The 23994-nt window shown below is 39.7% G+C and overlaps 1 pseudogene; it reads right to left on the minus strand.

Moving 5' to 3' along the window:
- LOC140861326 (CBL-interacting protein kinase 23-like) lies at window positions 1–23994 on the minus strand (annotated as a pseudogene).

A 23994-nucleotide genomic window follows, 5' to 3' on the forward strand; every position in this document is an offset into this window, starting at 1 on the left:
TTAATTTCTCTGCAAAAATGTTGTCTGATAACCCTCAAGAAGCAAGAAATCTTGATTCTCCATCGCTGGCTCCAATGGCTGCAGCAAACTCAGATGAGATTTAATAAAATACAATGTTTTTTTACAAAAGCGTTGTTTTTAAATGTTGTGCTTGATCATATTTGTTATAGTGTGATATCCCACGCATTAATCATGCACACCGAAACCTAAGGAACCAGCTGCTTGATCAATTTTTGAAGCAATCTCATTCGCAGAACATTTGGATGCAAACCTCGTTTCTCGCTTAACAAACCCCAATAGCCATCTAAAGGGTTGGGCATTTTCCACGGCTACTTAAAATAGAGTGATTCTACCACTCCATCACAACTATAATTTCTAGTGTATACATGTACATGCTGCTTTCTTTTCAAAAAGATAATTGAGATTGAGACCCTGCGAGAAGGAGATAAGCTCAAAGGCAGTCATGATCAGTGGTGGGGTAGGTTGTTGTTCCTCTTGCATTTCCACAACAAAGTTCGGTGAGTCCTGAATTCAAGAAAGAATAGTTTAGTACATCTATCCTTAAACATTTAAAGAATATAAGCTGCATCAGAACACCCACCGGTGATTCATTAAAAAGAGCATCAACATCGTCAAGAGCAACTTCCTCACATTCAAATACAGGTTTCTTATATCATTTCTTGAACCAACCATTTTCGAGAACCTCAGAAATTGTGATCCTCTGCTCCACATGGCAAAATCATGTGAAGAAGTTACAATCAGCATGAAAAATAGATCAGCGAATTTAGTAAAAGAGCTTAAATAAAAACCGAATTTTCTGACTGAAAAAGCTAAAACGCTTCTGGTTTTGTTGTTCTCTTCCTCTGGCACTGCTGGAAGGGTCATATGTAAATAGCATGAAAGAAGTGAACATACTGTCAATGGATTGGGATCCAAAATCTTGTAATCAAATTCTTGGTTCTGGTAGAAAACCAAGGAGGGCATATGAACTGCGCTGCAAATATCTGAAACGGAGATTAATGCGGTTTGAGCATTAACATGCATATATTACAAATTTTATCCAGGGTAATGTGTGAGACCTCGTTTCTAATCAACTAATATCAGACGACAAGCGATATGTAAACAAGAACCCAAAGTATTTTTTTTTTTTTAAAAAGGAGGCTCGCGCGCCCTCGCCTACGCCCCGCAAAACCCAGCGCGCCCGCTCTATAAGTAAGAGCGCCCGCGCCCACACCTCGCAAAGAGGCCGCGCGCCCATGCCGTCCCCTCGCCCAGAGAAGTTAAGGCACTGAAATAAACTCAATCAAAACCTAAACACTAACATTAAGAGTATTTGACATTCCAATAACAATACAAGAAAGGTTTAGGGAAGAGAAACATTCAATTCGATAGTACCTACATCGTTTCTTGCTTACAAAACAAATACGAGAAGTTCGAATGACTAAACATGATCGCAAAACATAACTAGGTTGACATGCTGATTCGACTTCTAAACGAGTCTCACTTCTATCTCTTGCTCTGGATGCTAACCAGGTCTATGCTGACTTGATCCTGCCCTTCCTGTTGCCAAGTACACATACAAAACAAAGCAACAGCCGGATAACCGGTGAGAATGATAATCCCAGTAAAAGCAACATATCAAGTAATGAATATACAACATGCTATCAAACCACATATTCAAGTCGAAGTTAATGATATGCATGTATTTAAAACCAGGATATCAATTCTGATAAACAAGGGAGTACTGCTCTGCTTTTGGGATCCCGAGGATGAGATCACGTAACGACTCACCGACTCTCCCAATCGAGGTGGTGCCACGTATCCCACTCCTCTAGACTTTGAGCAACCATAATGAGTATGCTAGCACTAGGCGAAATACTACAACCTAGGCCACTCAATCATAGTTGCCAAACGTCTAACAAAAAGGGCGGTTCTGCCTGCTGAAATCAAAGTAGGCTCAAGATGAATGCATAACAGAAACATAAACATAAGCCACATAACAAAAACTCAATCAATCAAAAAATACAAGTTCCACATGCTAGAACAAGTATCAATGCAATATGTGATTTAAAAAGGGAAACTCAAGAACCAACAGTCCCGAGTATGCTATCCCGCTACGATGACTGCTTTTACCTTTCAATGCAGTAGTTCCAACTCTGGATAATCTACAACAAAAGGTTTAATCAACAACTAAACAATCCAACAACAAAGGCAACGGTTCAAGGTAATCTCTTTACCGTTCTTCGTCCAATTCTCGACGACCAAATGCTGCTAACACAGGGCTTGAAAACTCCAAACGAATCTGTTCAGATACAATCAAAGATCAATTACCATGATCGACTTACAAGCCAAGTTCAACAACTTCAAAAACGGTTCAAATCTCCAAAACTCAAACCGACGGCATAACGGCTATAACTGAACAAACCGACAACGCAGACAGCAGTTCAATAGCGATATAACCTCATAAAAATTCTAAGACAACCAAAACAAGGCAATCCCAACAAATCTCAAATCACAATTTTCGAAAATGGCTTCCAAAAATCACAACAAATCCGAACGTCGCTCTAATTCAAAACCGACAGATAATAAACGATCAGAACTCTGCCAAGAACAACATACTAGAATCTAGGTCGATTCTAACAACCTTCGAAAAACAAAACATGATCGGAGAAATACTTATGGTATAACCGAGCTCTCACTGCAGTGATCGCTAATCTGCCTTCAGAAATAATTTCCAACGGCCGGATCGAGCTCGGGCTGAAATCAGAAAGCTTGGAAGCTCAATGAATCGGCTTCAATGGAGGGAGGCGATGCAATGGAGGTGATGGAGAAGAGAATGGGCCCAAAAGCCTTATAAATATCTATAAAAATCGATAATTGCATTTTAGTCCCTGAAAAATCCAATTTTTGCAAAAAGAACCCTGATCAAAATCAAACCGGCTCGAGAACTCTGCAATCTTCGATTAACTCAAATAAACTCATTTAAGATAAAAAAAAACGGGGCGTTACAATTCTCCCCCACTAAGAAAAGATTTCGTCATCGAAATCAACGAGAACCACAACTTATAAGTTAGAATAAAGAACTAAAGATAGTAAGAAGAACTCACGTCATCCGAATAACTCTGGAAAATGTTGTCTCATGTCAGACTCTGTCTCCCAAGTTGCTTCCTCGACTCCGTGACGGCTCCACTGTACTTTCACCAACGGAATCAACTTGGTTCTGAGTTGCTTTTCTTTCCGATCAAGGATCTGAATCGGTCGTTCAAAATAGCTCAGGGTCTCGTCTAACTCGGCTTCGTCAGGCTGAAGGATATGAGAAATATCTGGTTGATACTTTTGCAGCATAGAGACATGAAAAACGTTGTGAATACCAGATAAAGATGGAGGAAGTGCAAGTCTGTAAGCAAGATCGTCTATCTTCTCGAGAATCTCGTACGGACCGATGAATCTCGGAGATAACTTCCCTCTCTTCCCAAATCTAACAGTGCCTCTGAAAGGTGAAATCTTCAGAAAGACTCGGTCTCCCTGATCAAAACTCAGAGGTCTACGCCTGACATTCGCATACTTCGCCTGTCTATCTTGAGCTGACTTCATTCTGGTCTGAATGATCTTAACCTGCTCTGCCATATCTCTAAGCATCTCCGGTCCCAAATCTGGTTCGGACAATTCATCCCAAAACAACGGAGATCGGCACTTCTTACCATACAAAGCCTCAAAAGGCGCCATACCGATACTCGCTTGGAAGCTGTTGTTGTAAGAAAACTCGACAAGAGGCAAAGAATCCTGCCAACTAGTGCCAAAGTCTAGCACTACCGCTCGCAGCATATCCTCTAACATCTGGATAGTCCGCTCTGACTGTCCATCGGTCTGAGGATGATAAGCTGTACTCAGATGCAATCGAGTACCAAGTGCCCCCTGAAGACTGTGCCAGAAGTGAGAAGTGAATCTAGGATCTCTGTCTGAAACGATCGATTTCGGCACACCATGCAATCTCACAACATTGCTAACATACAACTCAGCCATCTGATCATGACGATACGTCATCCTGTACGGAATAAAACAAGCAGACTTCGTCAATCGGTCGATCACTACCCAAATAGCATCGCATACTCGAACGGATCGTGGTAGCTTCATGACGAAATCCATAGAAATGTGATCCCATTTCCATTCAGGAACAGATAGGCTGTGCAAAAGACCTCCTGGTCGCTTTCGCTCTGCTTTTACTTGCTGGCAGTTCAAACACCGAGATACAAACTTCGCTACATCGCTCTTCATTCTCTTCCACCAGAACTGACTCTTCAGATCGTTGTACATCTTACGACCTCCAGGATGAATACTAAACCGACTGCAATGAGCCTCTCGAAGAATATGCTGCCTCAACTCCAAAATATCAGGCACAACAATACGGTTATTCACATACAGTACATCATCTCTAACCTGGAATTCAGACTGATGCCCCGATCTGACTTTCTCTACTGAAACCTGAATGCTCGGCTCAGACTTCTGTGCTTCTCTGATTGCAACAAACAACTCCGGTTCGGCTTGAATAGTAAACACTCTGATAGTCTCCCTATCTGATTCAAACTCTAAACCAGAAGTGCAACAATCATCGATCAACTGAGAAACACCAATAGTAGTAAGAGATAAAGAACATAGCTTTCGGCTCAAGGCATCTGCAACTGCATTCGACTTTCCCGGATAATACTTGATTTCACAGTCGAAATCCTTCAACAGATCTAACCATCTTCTCTGTCTCATATTCAGCTCTGCATGTGAAAACAAGTACTTAAGGCACTTATGGTCAGAAAAGATCTCGAAAAACTCACCATAAAGATAGTGACGCCAGATCTTCAGAGCAAAGACGATCGCAGCTAGTTCAAGATCATGAACTGGATAACGAGTCTCGTGCGGTTTTAGCTGCCTCGATGCATACGCTATCACATGCTTATGCTGCATAAGAACACAACCCAAGCCTTGGTTAGAAGCATCACAATAGACTGTGAAACCTCCAGTACCCTTCGGAATAGAAAGAATTGGAGCACTGGTCAGTCTCCTCTTCAGATCAACAAAGCTAGCCTCACAATCTGGAGTCCAAACAAAAGGCGCATTCTTCTGAGTCAGCTGGGTAATAGGCTTGGCAATAGACGAGAAACCCTCAATGAAACGATGGTAATAACCAGCTAAACCCATGAAGCTTCAGATCTCCGGCACTGAAGTAGGTCTAGGCCAATTCATAACCGCTTCAATCTTGCTGGGATCGACAGAAATCCCATCTCCAGAAATGATATGATCGAGAAAGACAACTCGATCTAACCAGAATTCACACTTAGACAGATTGGCAAACAACTGCTCAACTCGCAAAATCTGCAGTACGGTCCTCAAGTGCTCTGCATGGTCAGTACGGTGTTGGAAAAACGTGATCAGATCAATCAGAATTGATACCCGGTGCAGCGGAAGTTTAAAAAATTTATATGGAACGATTCCATAATGGGTATCAAAACTTTACGATTAAATTGTGCGTGTAAAAATTAAATAACAATTAAATTTTTACCTCCAATCTCGAATCGAGATTATGGACACCAACAGATTACTCTGCTCTTGTTGTATATCCCAGGAACTGATGGACGAACAATTCTTCAATCAGGTCCACGAACAGAGATTTAATCCCTCTGATAGATTGCACTAGAAAATCTATCAGAAGTTTCTACGAAGAGAATTAACGAATTTGATCCGTTAAACCAGACTGCAAATTCACAATTCACAGGCTGGATTTTCCCGAGCAGAGAGGGAGGGGGGCGGCCACTTTAGAAAACACAGCTAGGGTTTTCGAAAATATTTTGTGACCTTTGTTGTCTAATTTTTGTACTGCAATAACTTATTTATAATATGGGCTGCTAACAGCTTAGGGTCCATTAGTCATAAGTTCAAGCCTGACAAGAAAAGCCCGCATGTTCAGAAATTAATATAAAATTCATCGTGACTCAGATTGATAAACCAATTTCACCAATGTTCACAGAAACCATTTCTGCATCTTTTAGAGTCAAGATAAATTTTCTGAATCCGAATTCAGTGATTTCCAAAAAATGCACATCCCTATGTCATTTTAGGATATCTTACTCCTCTACTCTTAAATAAGAAGTCCCACTTCTTTGTTCATTAAATTTAACTCTTTAAATTTAACTATCTCAATGGGGATTAAAAATCCATTACTCTGTGTGACCCTCAATGGTTCAGGGATACAGCTAGCCGTGGGCTCACAACTCCTTGTGACTCGGAACAATAATTTCCGACTTGCCCATCGAATCATGGTAAGAGCGCCTAGCAACATCGCCCCATGATTCCCTAGGTATCACTGATAGTGCCTGCAAGAACCAATAAATTTTGGTTAGCGTACAGTACGGTCCCTTCATCCATATATCCCGATCGAATCAACAACCATTGGTAAATTGAGAGTCGTTCGAGATTCGATAACTATGCAATGCATCTTGAAGATCAAATAGTGACATCGCATGTGCTACTAAGAAACCATTTCTTAAAACACATCATGTACTCTGGCCAGAGATTCGTCACACTAATATCTCCTCAGATTGCATAGGATATCCATACTAGCAAGTATGTGGTGAATCCTTGACAACAAAGCATCGAATCCTATATGTGTCGTAACTGTACCCAATCCCGACACCTGATGACCCCAATAGAGTCGGTAAATGAGTCAAAGTACAGTACTAGAATATAGAGTCTCAATGATGTTTCAAGTAGTAAGGACTAATGGTGTACAACCAAAACCGCGGACTTTATCCACTCGATAAGTGATAACCACTTGGAAAGTCCGGATAGGGTAGTTCGATCATTCATCGTATGAATATTCATTTGCATGCTTTGAACATCTCTATGTTCCATACCAATGAAACGTGGTACTCGGCATCGCAAATGCTAGTCTCAATCTCGAGCGATCCTTATCCTTATTAACGGACGGCTCAATCGACTAGGAACTATTTAGAATATACAGTGACTATAAGATGTGTTTCATGATAGCCATCCCCATGTGCTACCACATCTTACATACACTATAGTATATTCAAGGTCTTCATCTAAACATCTTATAGTATGTCACAACATAATAATATGATAAAAGATAAAGTAAACGCCTTTAATAAAAGTGTAAATTATATTAAACAAAAGATTGTTTATACAAAGAGTCATCAAAGCCCTTAGCCACAAGTTGGCTCACCGGGCACCCACTCTTTCAATCTCTCACTTGCCCTAAAGCCAACTAGTCATACTACGTAGACCCATTGCTTCGCGATGTTTGTCAAATAATGGTCCTGGCAAGGGCTTAGTAAGTGGATCAGCGATATTTTCTGCAGAGGCCACTCTTTCGACAGTGATGTCTCCTCTTTCCACGATCTCCCGGATGATGTGGTATTTCCTCAGTACATGTTTGGATCTTTGATAAGACCTTGGTTCCTTTGCCTGAGCAACGGCACCCGTGTTGTCACAGTACACCGGGACTGGACCAACAACTTCAGGAATGACGCCCAACTCTTGGACGAAATTCCTCATCCAAACGGCCTCTTTAGCAGCAGCTGATGCTGCAATGTATTTTGCCTCAGTGGTGGAATCCGCTGTGGTGTCCTGCTTGGAACTCTTCCAAGAGACAGTACCGCCATTGAGCATGACACAAATCCAGAGGTTGACTTCGAGTCATCCACGTCACTTTGGAAGCTAGAGTCGGTATAGCCTTCCAATTTCAGTTCTCTTCCTCCATATACAATGAACATATTCTTAGTCCTTCGTAAGTACTTAAGAATGTCCTTCACGGCTTTCCAATGCATTTGACCGGGATTAGCTTGATATCTGCTCGTGACACTCAGAGCAAATGCTACATCCGGTCTGGTAGATATCATCCCATACATGATACTACCAATGGCTGACGCATATGGTACATGTGTCATTTTCTCTATCTCTTCATCAGTCTTGGGACACATAGACTTGGATAGAGAAACTCCATGACACATAGGTAGATGTCCTCTCTTGGACCCATCCATTGAAAACCGTTTCAATATGGTGTCGATGTAGGTTGCTTGAGTGAGTCCTATCATTCTCTTAGATCTATCTCTATAGATCTGTATCCCTAGAATATAGGATGCCTCACCCAAATCCTTCATCGAGAATCTACCTGATAACCATATCTTTGTTGACTGCAACATCCCTACGTCATTCCCAATGAGTAGGATGTCATCAACATAAAGTACTAAGAATGTCACAGCATCCTTAACTACTTTCTTGTACACGCACGGTTCCTCCGGGTTCTTGATGAAACCAAAATTCTTTATTGTTTCATCAAATTTCTGGTTCCAACTTCTTGATGCTTGTTTGAGACCATAGATTGATCTCTGAAGCTTGCATACCTTATGCTCGCTTCCCATGGATGTGTATCCCTCAGGCTGCGTCATATAGATCTCTTCCTTAATGTTTCCATTAAGAAATGCAGTCTTCACATCCATTTACCATATCTCATAGTCATACCAAGCAGCTATGGCAATAAGGATTCTTATGGACTTGAACATTGCAACTGGTGAAAAGGTTTCATCATAGTCAACTCCTTGTCTTTGAGTATAACCTTTCGTCACCAATCGTGCCTTGTAGGTCAATACCTTACCATCAGGCCCAAGCTTTCTCTTGTAGATCCATTTACACCCTATTGGAACAATTCCATCGGGAGGATCTACTAAAGACCAAACTTGGTTTGTATGCATCGAATCTATTTCCGACTGCATAGCTTCAAGCCATAAATTTGAATCCGCATCAGAAATTGCTTCTTTGAAGTTTCTTGGATCACATCCAACATCGGGTTCATCTTGATCCCCTTCAAGAAGAAGACCATATCGAATAGGAGGTCTAGAAGTCCTCTCGGATCTTCTAAGTATAGGCGTGTCCATCATTGGTTCCTGAGGTGTAGGATCATTATTTTGTATTTCGGGTTCTTCTCGAATTTCTTCGAGTTCCATCATCTCGCCTTTCTTATCCAATAAGAACTCCTTCTCCAAGAAGGTGGCATTTCTTGAAACAAACACCTTTGTTTCAGCAGGATGATAGAAATAATATCCGATTGAATTCTTCGGATACCCTGCAAAATAACATAAGGTGGATCGACTATCCAACTTATCTCCCACTGTCTGCTTCACGTAAGCAGGACATCCCCAAATCCTCAAGTACGAATACTTAGGAGCTTTGCCATTCCATAACTCGTATGGTGTTTTGTCCACTGCTTTGGTGTGGACGTTGTTCAACAACAATACCGCCGTTTCAAGCGCATAGCCCCAAAACGAAGGTGGAAGCTCAGTGAAGCTCATCATGGATCGAACCATGTCCAACAAAGTTCGATTACGACGCTCCGATACACCATTCAGCTGAGGTGTCATAGGAGGAGTCCACTGAGAGAGAATCCCATTCTCTTTCAGATAGTCCAAAAACTCGGTACTTAAGCATTCTCCACCTCGATCCGATCGAAGTGCTTTAATAATTTTACCTAGCTTGTTTTCTACTTCAGCCTTGAATTCTTTGAACTTTTCAAATGCTTCAGACTTATATTTCATTAAATATAAATACCCATACCTTGAATAATCATCAGTAAAGGTAATGAAGTAGGTGTGGCCAAATTGAGTACCAATTCTAAATGGACCACAAACATCTGTATGGATCAAATCCAACAGATTTTGACTACGCTCAGGTTTCCCCTTAAAAAGAGATTTAGTCATTTTTCCTTTCAGGCAGGACTCACAAGTAGGTAGAGAGTTAATATCAGACATATCAAACATGCCCTCTCCCACTAGCTTGTTCATCCTCCTTGAGGAAATATGACCTAGCCTAGCATGCCAAAGGTTTGCCGGGTTTTGACTATCGATTTTCCTTTTGTTCGTTGTTACCGGTTTATCAACATAATTTATTGGAACGTCTTTTAATTTTAAGTTATATAGATCGTTTTCAAGTTGTCCATTTCCAATCAAACATTCATTCTTGTAAATATTGCAAATCCCATTCACAAAATTTCAAGAAAAACCATCTCTATCAAGCATAGAAACAGAAATAATGTTTTTAATCAATTCTGGAACAAATAAAACATCTCTCAAAAGTAACTTAAAACCGTTCTGCAAAATTAAATAAACATCTCCCACAGCTTTAGCTTCAACTCTAGAACCATTTCTGAGCCTCAGCTGGGTCTCACCCATTCTAAACTTGCGACTTCTTGTCATCACCTGCAAATCATTGCAAATGTGAGATCCACATCCGGTATCCAATACCCAAGAAGTAGTATTAAGTGAAACATTTATTTCAATATAAAAAATACCCTTCGCAGTTCGCAACTGCTCTAGATATTCCTTGCAGTTATGTTTCCAATGACCGGGTTTCTTGCAGTGATGGCAAACATCCTTGGACTTTTCCATGTTTGAAGCCTTTGTCTTGTTCTTCTTCTCGGGTCCGGTTTTCTTGGGTGGGGCAGAACATTTCTTAACCTTTGTACTTGGCCCCTTCTTAACTGAAGAAGAGGAGCCCACCAAGAGAACTGGTTTATCCTTCTTTAAAGTGGCTTCATATGTTACAAGCATATTGACCATCTCTTCAAGGGAGGCCTCTATCTTGTTCATATTGAAATTCACCACAAATTCGTCAAACGAAGAAGGAAGAGAGAGAAGTAATAAGTCCACGTTGAGTTCATGCTCCAACACCAAATCAAGCGTTACCAACTTCTGTATGAGCCAAATCACTCGTACCCCATGATCACGGACCGAAGTCCCTTCACGCATGCGACACGTCATTAGCTCTTTTACAGTAGCGAACCTTTCAGCTCTCGATTGAGCCCCAAAAAGTTCCTTGAGTTGTACGTGAATGTCAGCAGCATTCACGGTGTCCTCAAATCGCCTCTGGAGTTCATCAGACATCGAGGCTTGCATATAGCATTTGGCCTTGATATCATGGTCCCACCATGTATCAAGTTTGGCCAACTCTTCCGGACTTATGTCAGCTGGTGCTTCCTTCGGAGGAGATTTTTCTAACACGTAGAGCATCTTCTCCGAGGTCAAGACAATCTTCAACTTACGGAACCATTCCGTATAGTTTGCGCCAATCAGTTTATTTTGTTCGAGAATAGAGAATAGTGGATTGCGCGAATTCATCTTAATGAAATACTGAAAAGAAACAGACAATAATCAGTGATTGTTTAATTAATTTACTAAGACATAAAATAGGCGACATTTATTTTATGAATCTCACTCCCACTATTTTAACGGTTTCACTACCCTCTAGTGAAAACGGGAAACTGTTTTTCTTAGTGGAAACATGGAGTCCAATTGACAAACTATGGTCCCGAATAATATCAGCCAACCATAATTTTCAAAAGGTAGAGCCCAATTGCTTCCAAAGCAACCTCCACGTTTTTACCTCATGTCCAATAAGGGCCCAATAATATGACGCCGTTTATTGTGACATGTCAAGATGACCCATCAATATTAAGTTGTGATGGACGGTCGCCATGTGGATCCCCCAATAATATGAGCCGATCCCATGGGAGTTCCACCCAACTTACAACATGTGTCGATCCAATGTACAGCTTTCCGACGAACGGGCCCCCCCAATAATATGAGCCGGACCGTATCCGCGGGTAGCATCTCATACATTGATCGTTGATGGAAGGTAGGAACATTTAAACAATATTTAAATTTCCTTTATTTATCTTGATATCAATTTTAAATCATATTTAAAATGAGGGATTTTAATTTTGAAAATTTGTCTCATCATTTAAAATTTGTATGCTTGCGGGATTCATACAATTTTGTCTAAAACATGCATACAACGATAATATCATATATTATATAGGATGATCGATTCCATTTCTAATCGACCCGTGATTGCCAATCACGAGTCTAAGTCCAATCCTAGGTAATATGCAGGTATGCAATGCAATCCTATTACATTGAACTTCCAATTTATATTTCTTCAGTCTTTATTGTCTGCTGGGCCCACCTCCATCTTCAAATCTTCATCTCCCACTAAGTCTAATGTATTTACAATAAATAACCATAACAAGTAGGGGATACATTTTAAGGGGTGGGAACGGGCCATAAACCAGGCCCACTTTTATTACATATGAAAATTCATATTGGGTCATAAACCAGGCTCATTAATAAATCCAACAACAATAAAAACAAATGTAAATTCCTAACATACACCTACAAAATTGGTCATGGTAATCAATCATCCTTATCCAATAATATTTAATTCAAAATTAATTTATTGGATAACATGCAATGGCAATTTAAATTAAAAGGATAAAATCATATTCCATATATAAAATCTTATTTTACATACAAAATCATATTTTATCTTTTTATCAAATAAAATCATATTTTAGATATAAAATCCAATTTTATACATAAAATCATATTTTACTCAATATTTCCATAAGATCATATCTTATCATCAATTGTACCAAAAATAATTAATTTCATAAAATCTGATTTAACGGATAAAATCTATAAATTTTCCAAAAATTCAAATTTATCCAAAAATCAATTTTAAAATTTTCGGACTCGAACAATTCGATCCGACGCCTCGTGGATCAATCAAAAACAATTTTCGATCGGACCAAAAATAGAATTTTAACATATTAAAATTTTAATTTAAAATAAAAAAAATTAATTTTTTCCCGGGCCGCCTGGGACGATCCCGGGCAGCCCGCGCCCCAAAGGGGCTCGGGCCGGGCAGCGATCCAATCGCTGCCCATGTTTTGCCCGAAATTTTTTTTTTTTATTTTTAAAAAATTTATTTTGTTTCAAAAACCGAGGCTTAAAAAATTTTGTACAATCGATTAATTTAATCGCTTGATCTGAGCAACCTGTCTCTGATACCACTGTTTGAAAACCGTGATCAGATCAATCAGAATTGATACCCGGTACAGCGGAAGTTTAAAAAATTTATATGGAACGATTCCATAATGGGTATCAAAACTTTACGATTAAATTGTGCGTGTAAAAATTAAATAACAATTAAATTTTTACCTCCAATCTCGAATCGAGATTATGGACACCAACAGATTACTCTGCTCTTGTTGTATATCCCAGGAACTGATGGACGAACAATTCTTCAATCAGGTCCACGAACAGAGATTTAATCCCTCTGATAGATTGCACTAGAAAATCCATCAGAAGTTTCTATAAAGAGAATTAATGAATTTGATCCGTTAAACCAGACTGCAAATTCACAATTCACAGGCTGGATTTTCCCGAGCAGAGAGGGAGGGGGGCGGCCACTTTAGAAAACACAGCTAGGGTTTTCGAAAATATTTTGTGACCTCTGTTGTCTAATTTCTGTACTGCAATAACGTATTTATAATATGGGCTGCTAACAGCTTAGGGCCCATTAGTCATAAGTTCAAGCCTGACAAACAAAGCTCGCATGTTCAGAAATTAATATAAAATTCATCGTGACTCAGATTGATAAACCAATTTCACCAATGTTCACAGAAACCATTTCTGCATCTTTTAGAGTCAAGATAAATTTTCTGAATCCGAATTCAGTGATTTCCAAAAAATGTCCATCCCTATGTCATTTTAGGAAATCTTACTCCTCTACTCTTAAATAAGAAGTCCCACTTCTTTGTTCATTAAATTTAACTCTTTAAATTTAACTATCTCAACGGGGATTAAAAATCCATTACTCTGTGTGACCCTCAATGGTTCAGGGATACAGCTAGCCGTGGGCTCACAACTCCTTGTGACTCGGAACAACAATTTTCGACTTGCCCATCGAATCATGGTAAGAGCGCCTAGCAACATCGCCCCATGATTCCCTAGGTATCACTTATAGTGCCTACAAGAACCAATAGATTTTGGTTAGAGTACAGTACGGTCCCTTCATCCATATATCCCGATCGAATCAACAACCATTGGTAAATCGAGAGTCGTTCGAGATTCGATAACTATGCAATGCATCTTGAAGATCAAATAGTGACATCGCATATGCTACTAAGAAACCATTTCTTAAAACACATCATGTACTCTGGCCAGAGATTCGTCACACTAATATCTCCTCAGATTGCATAGGATATCCATTGAAACGACCCTAACCTCTATGCTTTATTTAATTTAAAGGAAATTACGGATTTATAAAAATTTTGCCATGACTTGTTTGCAAAGCAAACAAGCCATCTTAACCCAGTCAGCAGTTCAAGTAAGGAAAAGCAACTGACGTAAAACTTAAGTGCGTTAAACATAAACATGCAATCCTAGTAACCACCTCCCGGTTACAGCATAAAGTAAACTAAGGAATTTAAAAGAGTGCGTTAAACATAAACATGCAATCCTAGTAACCACCTCCCGGTTACAGCATAAAGTAAACTAAGGAATTTAAAAGAGTGCGTTAAACATAAACATGCATAGGTGATGGCATACTACAAATCATCAACTATAGCACAGGGAATACACATCCTGGCTAAAAACACTGTAAGTACTCAAATAACTCTTCATTATTACATAACAGAGTAAATATGCGGAAAACTTAAACATGCAATAGCGACGGTCATTGGGCTTCGCACTACCAGTGGCCTCAACCCAGTGGATCCTGCCCCTCCATCGCCTCAACATAAAACTCATCACCTGCAATCAAACAAGCGTAGTGAGTCTAAAGACTCAACAAGCATAAACAGTTGAATATCAAGGTTTAAAAATAGATGATGCTTTACTCAAACTATGATACTTAGTATACTTTTGAACTTTAACTGTAAATATGCATGAAACTAGAGTGTATAGGAAACATGCATTGATGAACTCACGCTATAGAAGACTTTCAACTTTCTTGACATAAACCTCATGCTTTACTTAACCTCATACTTTTCTTAACCTCATGCATGACTGACTGACATCAACGTAAGACGAGTCAAACTGAAACTTTAAACTTTAACTTTTAAACTTCTCTTTTCTTTTTCATCTTAGAAATCAGTTCCTTGATTTGTGACCCTCTGTTTCGATCATGATCATGGCTGCAGTGCACTATGCCGGCAAGACGACGAGATTTCTCCCGACGAACTTAACCCCTCTGTGGCAAGGAGACCGAGATTGCTCCCGATCCCACATTGCCCCTCTATGACAAGGAGACCGAGATTGCTCCCGATCCCACATTGCCCCTCTGTGGGTAGGGTAGACAAGATGTCTCTTGCTCCCTACCTAAACCTCTGTAACCTCTTGGTGAGTAGACCGAGGCATCCCCCGGCCTAACAACACCCCTCTTTGTCACAAACAAATCACTTCATTCAAAAACATTTACTTTCTTTTCCTTTTCATTCATTAAGACTCGACTCACACCTTTTTAATCATGCATACATGAAAAGACCTCCTTTCACTTTATTTTTCTCAAGAACATGCCATATGCACACGAACATGCAACCTTTAAGATGTGAGACTCAACTCAATTATGCTTTGGCATGCAAGACTCAAAGAGACTTTCTTTAAATTTTTCTTTGGCATCAAGAATAAGACTCACACACCCGAACGTGCAACTTCAAGAATGAGACTCGACTCCATTGCATGTGAGAACGATGAGCGAGTGGCTGCCCCTAACCCTCAAGACTTTACTCTTTTGCCAAAGTCCTAACTTTTCAACTTAGACCGAGCAAGAAAACTAAAAAACCCTTTTTCTCACTCATGCCTTAACCAAAACCCGTCCCGCTTGAACCGACACATTCCTAACTCTTAAAATTTACCATATGACCAGGTTTCAACTTCCTTTGACCTCTTATACAAAATGCCAAACAACACATCCCGGACAGCCCACTTTTGACTATAAATTTCTGCACCGACACTTAAACTTCAAAAATTCATAACTTATTGAATACTTATCCGAATTAAGCCCATTTTATACCGACACGACCGCAACGTCATGAACTAAACTTAGGACAAAACAGAATTGACACAGACCTCGACCAGGAAACTGCCCTGCCCCGAATTCAGACTGCCCTGTCCAAACTAGACACCTCAAATGCCCTACTAGTTTGTGAAACCTTCACCAATCATGCACCCTTGCTTCTAAGACCACTCCAATCCATCAAACACACTTAAAACCATCTCTTAGGACTTACATCAAATACTTGGGCAGCCCACTTCTTCACTTCGACATCACATATCAAAATTTACATGATTTTGCACCAAAAAGTGGCAACCTCAAGAGCAAACAATCAAGACCAATGCAATACATCAAAATGCTTCAAACACACTTCATTTCCATCCCTTACACATGTAAATTTTCGAAAATAGGGCACACCAATTTCTGGAAATTCGAAATTTACTTCATGCATGCAAAATGACTTAAGCTTTCCAATACAACTCACCATTTATCAACTTAAAACTCAATCTAATGCATAAATTCGAAAATCCCACATAAAAATCTAAAATTCCAGAAATGTATCAAGTCATACATGCTAAAAATCATAGTCATTTCGAAATTTAAAAAGAAGCTAGGAGCAAATACATAATAGCTTGATTGAAAGCCCAAGAAAAGTCTACACTTGCCTTCAACCTTTAATACCCACAAAATTTCGAAATGCAAAGAGGAGAGGGGCTGGACTTTTGCTCAAACACCAAGCTACTACTCCTATGGAGGTCCTCCGGCGACGTCATCGGCGGTGGAGGGCGGCGGCGGCAGCTAAGGCTTGAGGGAGGAGAGGCCGAAATGCTTGGAGGGAAATGGGAGAAAAGATAATGGAGGGGCGGCTCTTCATCAAAAGAAAGGGGATAGGGTTTGTAAAATATTAGTAGAGTGTTTTATTTTGTGTGTATTGTGTGTATAAAGTAGTGTGAATGTGTGTGAGTCAATGGGTAACTTTGACTAGAAAAAGAGCTATCTCAAAAAAAGCAACTTTCTCTTTTTTTTTTCAAAATAAAAGCTAGCACTAACACTCTCCTACATTTAAAATCTCTAACAAAATAATCAAAGTTGGAATTTAGTATTCCGGGTCTAAAATACTGTTTTTCAAAGAATTTTTAAAATAAACTCAAGAATGCGATAAATGCGATTCTTGTTACCCGAAAATTCTAAAAATCCAAACTTCATCATTTTTCCTCCAAACTCACACTTAACATTTTTAGAAATACAGTCTGGGAATAACCGCCATAATCCGTCACTGCCGAGGTCGGAACCGGAGAACCCTGAACTTAAAACTTTATCATAAACATTCTTGAAATAACTGAGCATTCATAACTTTAAAGGAACATTAAGCAGTCGAATCAATCAATTAAAATTAACACTTTAAATATTTTGATGTCACAACAATAAGTGAAATATTTACCTAAAAGATAGAGCGATTAAAAGCCATTTAAATAATTACACTAACGGCATAAAAACCTTTAAAATGATTTAGGCAGATAACGACTTAAAAATAATTAAGCTAAACATTTAAAATCATTTAAATGAATAAACTAAGCAATTAAAATAATTTAAATAAGAAAGCTTAAACCTTTAAAATACTTAAAACAAATAAGCTGCACGATAAAAATCATTTGGATAAATAAACTTAAACAATTAAAACATAACTCACATAAATAATTTAAATAAATTAAACTAAAAGATAATAAATCCTAATATTTATTAAATTAATGAATGCGATTTAGTGGATTGGATTCCAGGTACTACATCCATACTAGCAAGTATGTGGTGAATCCTTGACAACAAAGCATCGACTCCTATATGTGTCGTAACTGTACCCAATCCCGACACCTGATGACCCCAATAGAGTCGGTAAATGAGTCAAAGTACAGTACTAGCATATAGAGTCTCAATGATGTTTCAAGTAGTAAGGACTAATGGTGTACAACCAAAACCGCGGACTTTATCCACTCGATTAGTGATAACCACTTGGAAAGTCCGGATAGGGTAGTTCGATCATTCATCGTATGAATATCCATTTGCATGCTTTGAACATCTCTATGTTCCATACCAATGAAACGTGGTGCTCGGCATCGCAAATGCTAGTCTCGATCTCGAGCGATCCTTATCCTTATTAACGGACGGCTCAATCGACTAGGAACTGTTTAGAATATACAGTGACTATAAGAGTTTCATGATAGCCATCCTCATGTGCTACCACATCTTACATACACTATAGTATATTCAAGGTCTTCATCTAAACATCTTATAGTATGTCACAACATAATAATATGATAAAAGGTAAAGTAAACGCCATTAATAAAAGTGTAAATTATATTAAACAAAAGATTGTTTATACAAAGAGTCATCAAAGCCCTTAGCCACAAGTTGGCTCACCGGGCACCCACTCTTTCATACGGTTCTTCGAGTAGATAAGAATATCATAGATAAAGATAATAACGAACTCATCTAAATAACGTTGAAAGATACGGTTCATCAAACCCATAAAAACCGCTGGAGCGTTAGTCAAACCGAACGGCATGACTATAAACTCAAAATGACCATACCTCGTTCTGAATTCGGTCTTAGGAACGTCTTCCTCTCGCACTCTCAACTGGTGATAACCTGACCTCAGATCAATCTTAGAGTAGACAGAAGAACCCTGCAGTTGATCAAAAAGGTCATCTATTCGGGGTAAAGGATATCTGTTCTTAACTGTAGCCTGATTCAATTGGCGGTAGTCAATACAGAGCCGCATAGAACCATCCTTCTTCCGAACAAAAAGCACAGGAGCACCCCAAGGCGACACACTAGGTCTGATGTATCCCTTGGCAATTAAATCCTCAAGCTGCTCCTTCAACTCTCTCAATTCAACAAGTGCCATACGATAAGGAGCTTTTGAAATAGGTTGAGTACCTGGCACTAAGTCAATGCTGAATTCAACCTCTCGAATGAGTGGCAATCCAGGAACATCTTCCGGAAACACATCAGCAAAATCTCTAACCACTGGTAAGTCAACCAAAGCTGGGCTAGATTTCAGTACATCAACCGCATAAACCAAAAATACTTCCGCACCTCTCTGTAACAAACGAGTCATAGATAACACTGAAATCAAAGGAATTCTAGATCGAGAACCCTTGCCAAAGAATTTCCACTCGTCTGCCATTTCAGTTCTGAACCTGACAACTTTCAGAAAACAATCGACTGTTGCCCTGTACTTGGTTAAAGCATATATACCGACAATAAAATCAAAATCTGACAACCCAAGCACAATACAGTCGAATTCTAACAAATTCCCCTCAAAACAAAGTTCACAGTTCCTGACTAGTCTGACAGAAAAAATTCCTCCACCCAAAGGTGAAGTAACAGCTACTACTGTAGGCAACAATTCAGTCGGCAAAGCATGCAATAACACAAATTTCTCATAGATAAAGGAATGGGAAGCACCTGTATCTATCACGACATAAGCAGAATAACCGAAAATCGAACAGTTACCTGCTATAACATCGTCAGGTGCTGCTTGAGCCTGATCCTCTGTCAGAGCAAAGACTCGTGCTTGCTGTCTCGGAGGCTGATTTGCACTGGTACTACCTCCCTATCTGTTCTGCTGCTGCTGAGGTTGGAAAGAGTGCACTGCAGACAACTGCCTCTCCGGCTGAACTGCAGGTCTAGACGAACTCCCACTCTGAGCTCTATCTCTGTTACGTTGAGGGCACACTTTAGAGAAGTGTCCCGGTTGCTGACAGGTGTTACAATTACCAAAGACTCCCACACACTGATCCGGTGAGTGTCTTCCCCCACACTTGCTGCAGTGCAAGGATGATGATCCAGAGCTCTGTCCTGAACCAAACTGTCGGGAACCACTGGAACTAGACGAACTGTTCCCCTGCCTTTTGAACTGTTTACCCCTTGCCTTGTACTGATCCTTTCTGTTTCCCCCACTTCTACCACCTTCATACCTATGCTGCTGGTTCTGATGCTGAGATGGTTGATTCTGATACTGAGACGGTGGGCTCTGATACTACCTCTATTGCTGAGGTGCTAACTGGTTACCTCTTTGCCTCCACAAGCCTGCTTATGCTCCCTTTGCGTGATTCATGGCATCCGCAAAGTTGTTAGGCCTGTTGGTGTTAACCAACGTGAAGACGTCAGGGTTCAACCCATTGTTGAACTGATCTGCCTTAGCTTCTTCATCCTCGGCAATTAGCGGCGCAAAATGCAACACACTATCAAACTTAGCCACGTACTCTTCGATGTTCAGATTCCCTTGCTTCAGATTTGCAAACTTTGATCCCTTATCCTTACGATACGAGATAGGGAAAAACCGCTTATAAAATTCATATTTAAAAAGAGTCCAAGTAACTTCCGTACCTCTACCCTCCATTGCTTTCTTTGTCATGATCCACCAGCTCTTAGCAACTCCACGTAGCTGATGAATGACTAACCTAATTCTGCGGTCATCTGTGTAATCAATGGAATCGAATAGCTGATCAATATCATCCAACCAACTCTCGCAGTCAACTGGATTTTTTGAACCCATCAATAACGGCGGATTGAACGACTGAAACCTCTTCAGCAAGGTTTCCATAGGCGTTGCTGAAGCATCCAACTGATCAACTTCAGTGCTAGCCTGCTCAGTCGCAGGGATAACTGGCGGTGTGTTTCTGTTTATCACTCGACGAGGACCCATCTGATAATCAAAGGTTAGGACACGAGATATCTCAATCGCTACAATCAGTGCCCTTACAACCGCTTGGAATACCGGATACCAGTCGATAACAGAAACAGTTATATCTCAAGTAGATCATGCTTTATAAATTAAATCACATAACCATGTAATTCAATAATTCTCAATAATAAAGCATGCTCGCATGGAATTAAGTACACAGTTAAAATAATTCAAACACATGCGAGGAGCCAATACATGCAGACTCGATCTACCCGCTCACTCTAGTTCAACCAAGAATCTTAACGCTCTGATACCACTTAATGTGAGACCTCGTTTCTAATCAACAAATATCAGACGACAAGCGATATGTAAACAAGAACCCAAAGTATTTTTTTTTTTTAAAGGAGGCTCGCGCGCCCGCGCCCACGCCCCGCAAAACCCAGCGCGCCCGCGCTCTGAGTAAGAGCGCCCGCGCCACACCTCGCAAAGAGGCCGCGCGCCCGCGCTGTCCCCTCGCCCAGAGAAGTTAAGGCACTGAAATAAACTCAATCAAAACCTAAACACTAGCATTAAGAGTATTTGACATTCCAATAACAATACAAGAAAGGTTTAGGGAAGAGAAACATTCAATTCGATAGTACCTACATCATTTCTTGCTTACAAAACAAATACGAGAAGTTCGAATGACTAAACATGATCGCAAAACATAACTAGGTTGACATGCTGATTCGACTTCTAAACGAGTCTCACTTCTATCTCTTGCTCTGGATGCTAACCAGGTCTATGCTGACTTGATCCTGCCCTTCCTGTTTCCAAGTACACATACAAAACAAAGCAACAGCCGGATAACCGGTGAGAATGATAATCCCAGTAAAAGCAACATATCAAGTAATGAATATACAACATGCTATCAAACCACATATTCAAGTCGAAGTTAATGATATGCATGTCTTTAAAATCAGGATATCAATTCTGATAAACAAGGGAGTACTGCTCTGCTTTTGGGATCCCGAGGATGAGATCACGTAACGACTCACCGACTCTCCCAATCGAGGTGGTGCCACGTATCCCACTCCTCTAGACTTTGAGCAACCATAATGAGTATGCTAGCACTAGGCGAAATACTACAACCTAGGCCACTCAATCATAGTTCCCAAACGTCTAACAAAAAGGGCGGTTCTGCCCGCTGAAATCAAAGTAGGCTCAAGATGAATGCATAACAGAAACATAAACATAAGCCACATAACAAAAACTCAATCAATCAACAAATACAAGTTCCACATGCTAGAACAAGTATCAATGCAATATGTGATTTAAAAAGGGAAACTCGAGAACCAACTGTCCCGAGTATGCTATCCCGCTACGATGACTGCTTTTACCTTTCAATGCAGTAGTTCCAACTCTGGATAAGCTACAACAAAAGGTTTAATCAACAACTAAACAATCCAACAACAAAGGTAACGGTTCAAGGTAATCTCTTTACCGTTCTTCGTCCAATTCTCGACGACCAAATGCTGCTAACACAAAGCTTGACAACTCCAAACGAATCTGTTCAGATACAATCAAAGATCAATTACCATGATCGACTTACAAGCCAAGTTCAACAACTTCAAAAACGGTTCAATCTCCAAAACTCAAACCGACGGCATAACGGCTATAACTGAACATACCGACAACGCAGACAGCAGTTCAATAGCGATATAACCTCATAACAATTCTAAGACAACCAAAACAAGGCAATCCCAACAAATCTCAAATCACAATTTTCGAAAATGGCTTCCAAAAATCACAACAAATCCGAACGTCGCTCTAATTCAAAACCGACAGATAATAAACGATCAGAACTCTGCCAAGAACAACATACTAGAATCTAGGTTAATTCTAACAACCTCCGAAAAACAAAACATATCCGATCGGAGAAATACTTACGGTATAACGGAGCTCTCACTGCAGTGATCGCTAATCTGCCTTCAGAAATAATTTCCAACGGCCGGATCGAGCTCGGACTGAAATCAGAAAGCTTGGAAGCTCAATGAATCGGCTTCAATAGAGGGAGGCGATGCAATGGATGTGATGGAGAAGAGAATGGGTCCAAAAGCCTTATAAATATCTATAAAAACCGATAATTGCGTTTTAGTCCCTGAAAAATCCAAATTTTGCAAAAAGGACCCTGATCAAAATCAAACCGGCTCGAGAACTCTGCAATCTCTGATTAACTCAAATAAACTCATTTAAGATAAAAAAAAAAAAAAAATGGGGTGTTACAGTAATGTGATACTTGCACCGCTTTTAACCTGATATCTCTAGTGTTTTAATACCTTAAATTCCATTTAGGTAGATTCAGTGATTTCGAGAGACGTACATTTGTGAGGATAACTCCACAACACAACACGATAGAATTGATAAATGTGATTTTGTTACCTTTTTGTACAATGCCATAATATTTGGATCTTCAAAAGGGAAAAACCAGCCATATGAACAAAAAGTACGACACCACATGACCAAATATCTGCTTTGGCTCCATCATAACCCTTACTTTTAATCACCTGCATAATTTAGTTAGATGATTAAAAATATTAGAAAGAAAATAACTGGAAAACAAAATGCACGAAAATCTAATTGCATACCTCTGGAGCAACATAGTTGGGTGTTCCACATGCTGTATGAAGTAACCCATCTTCCTGAAAGCAAGATTAAAAAAAATTGAACTTCAAGCACAATATAACATCTTGAGTTAGGCTAGATTAAGATCTCAACAAGGTGTCTCAGAAATGCAGCAAAGGTAAAAGTAAAATATTGCTTACCCAAGCTTGCTGAGATAGTGCACTTAATCCAAAGTCAGAGACTTTAAGGACGCCACTGGCGGTAAGCAACAGGTATCCGGCTATACATTAATAAAAATGAAATAGAATTTGAGTTCCAACCATCAACTATCAAGACTGTTGCGCGCAACACTTTCCTGAGATTTTCTAATATTAACAAGAAAATTAGAACCTTACCTTAAGGTCTCTATGGTAAACGCCTCTACTGTGGCAGTAATCTACAGCATTAACTAGCTGCTAAAAATATTTTCTAGCTTCATCTTTTCCAAGCCTACCTTTAGTAGCCTGGCCTCAAGAAACCACAAGGAGTATTGTCATCAGCTACTATCCTCATAATCAATCTGTCATGATTACACATTGACATCGAATAATACTCGTAGCTTACAATTTTTTCAAAGAGTTCACCACCACTGACAAATTCCATCACGATGAATACCTTTGACTTGCTAGCCATGACCTGCAGGGAGGGCAAATAAATCGAATCAAATTAACAGGTTTGGAAAAAGTTGGCTTGACAAGTTAAATAGCTACCTCATGCATTCGAATGACATTTGGATGCCTTATTAACTTCATGGTTGAAATTTCGCG

This window comes from Henckelia pumila, chromosome 4 (genome assembly GCF_033568475.1).
Source record: "Henckelia pumila isolate YLH828 chromosome 4, ASM3356847v2, whole genome shotgun sequence".
Taxonomy (NCBI): Eukaryota; Viridiplantae; Streptophyta; class Magnoliopsida; order Lamiales; family Gesneriaceae; genus Henckelia; species Henckelia pumila.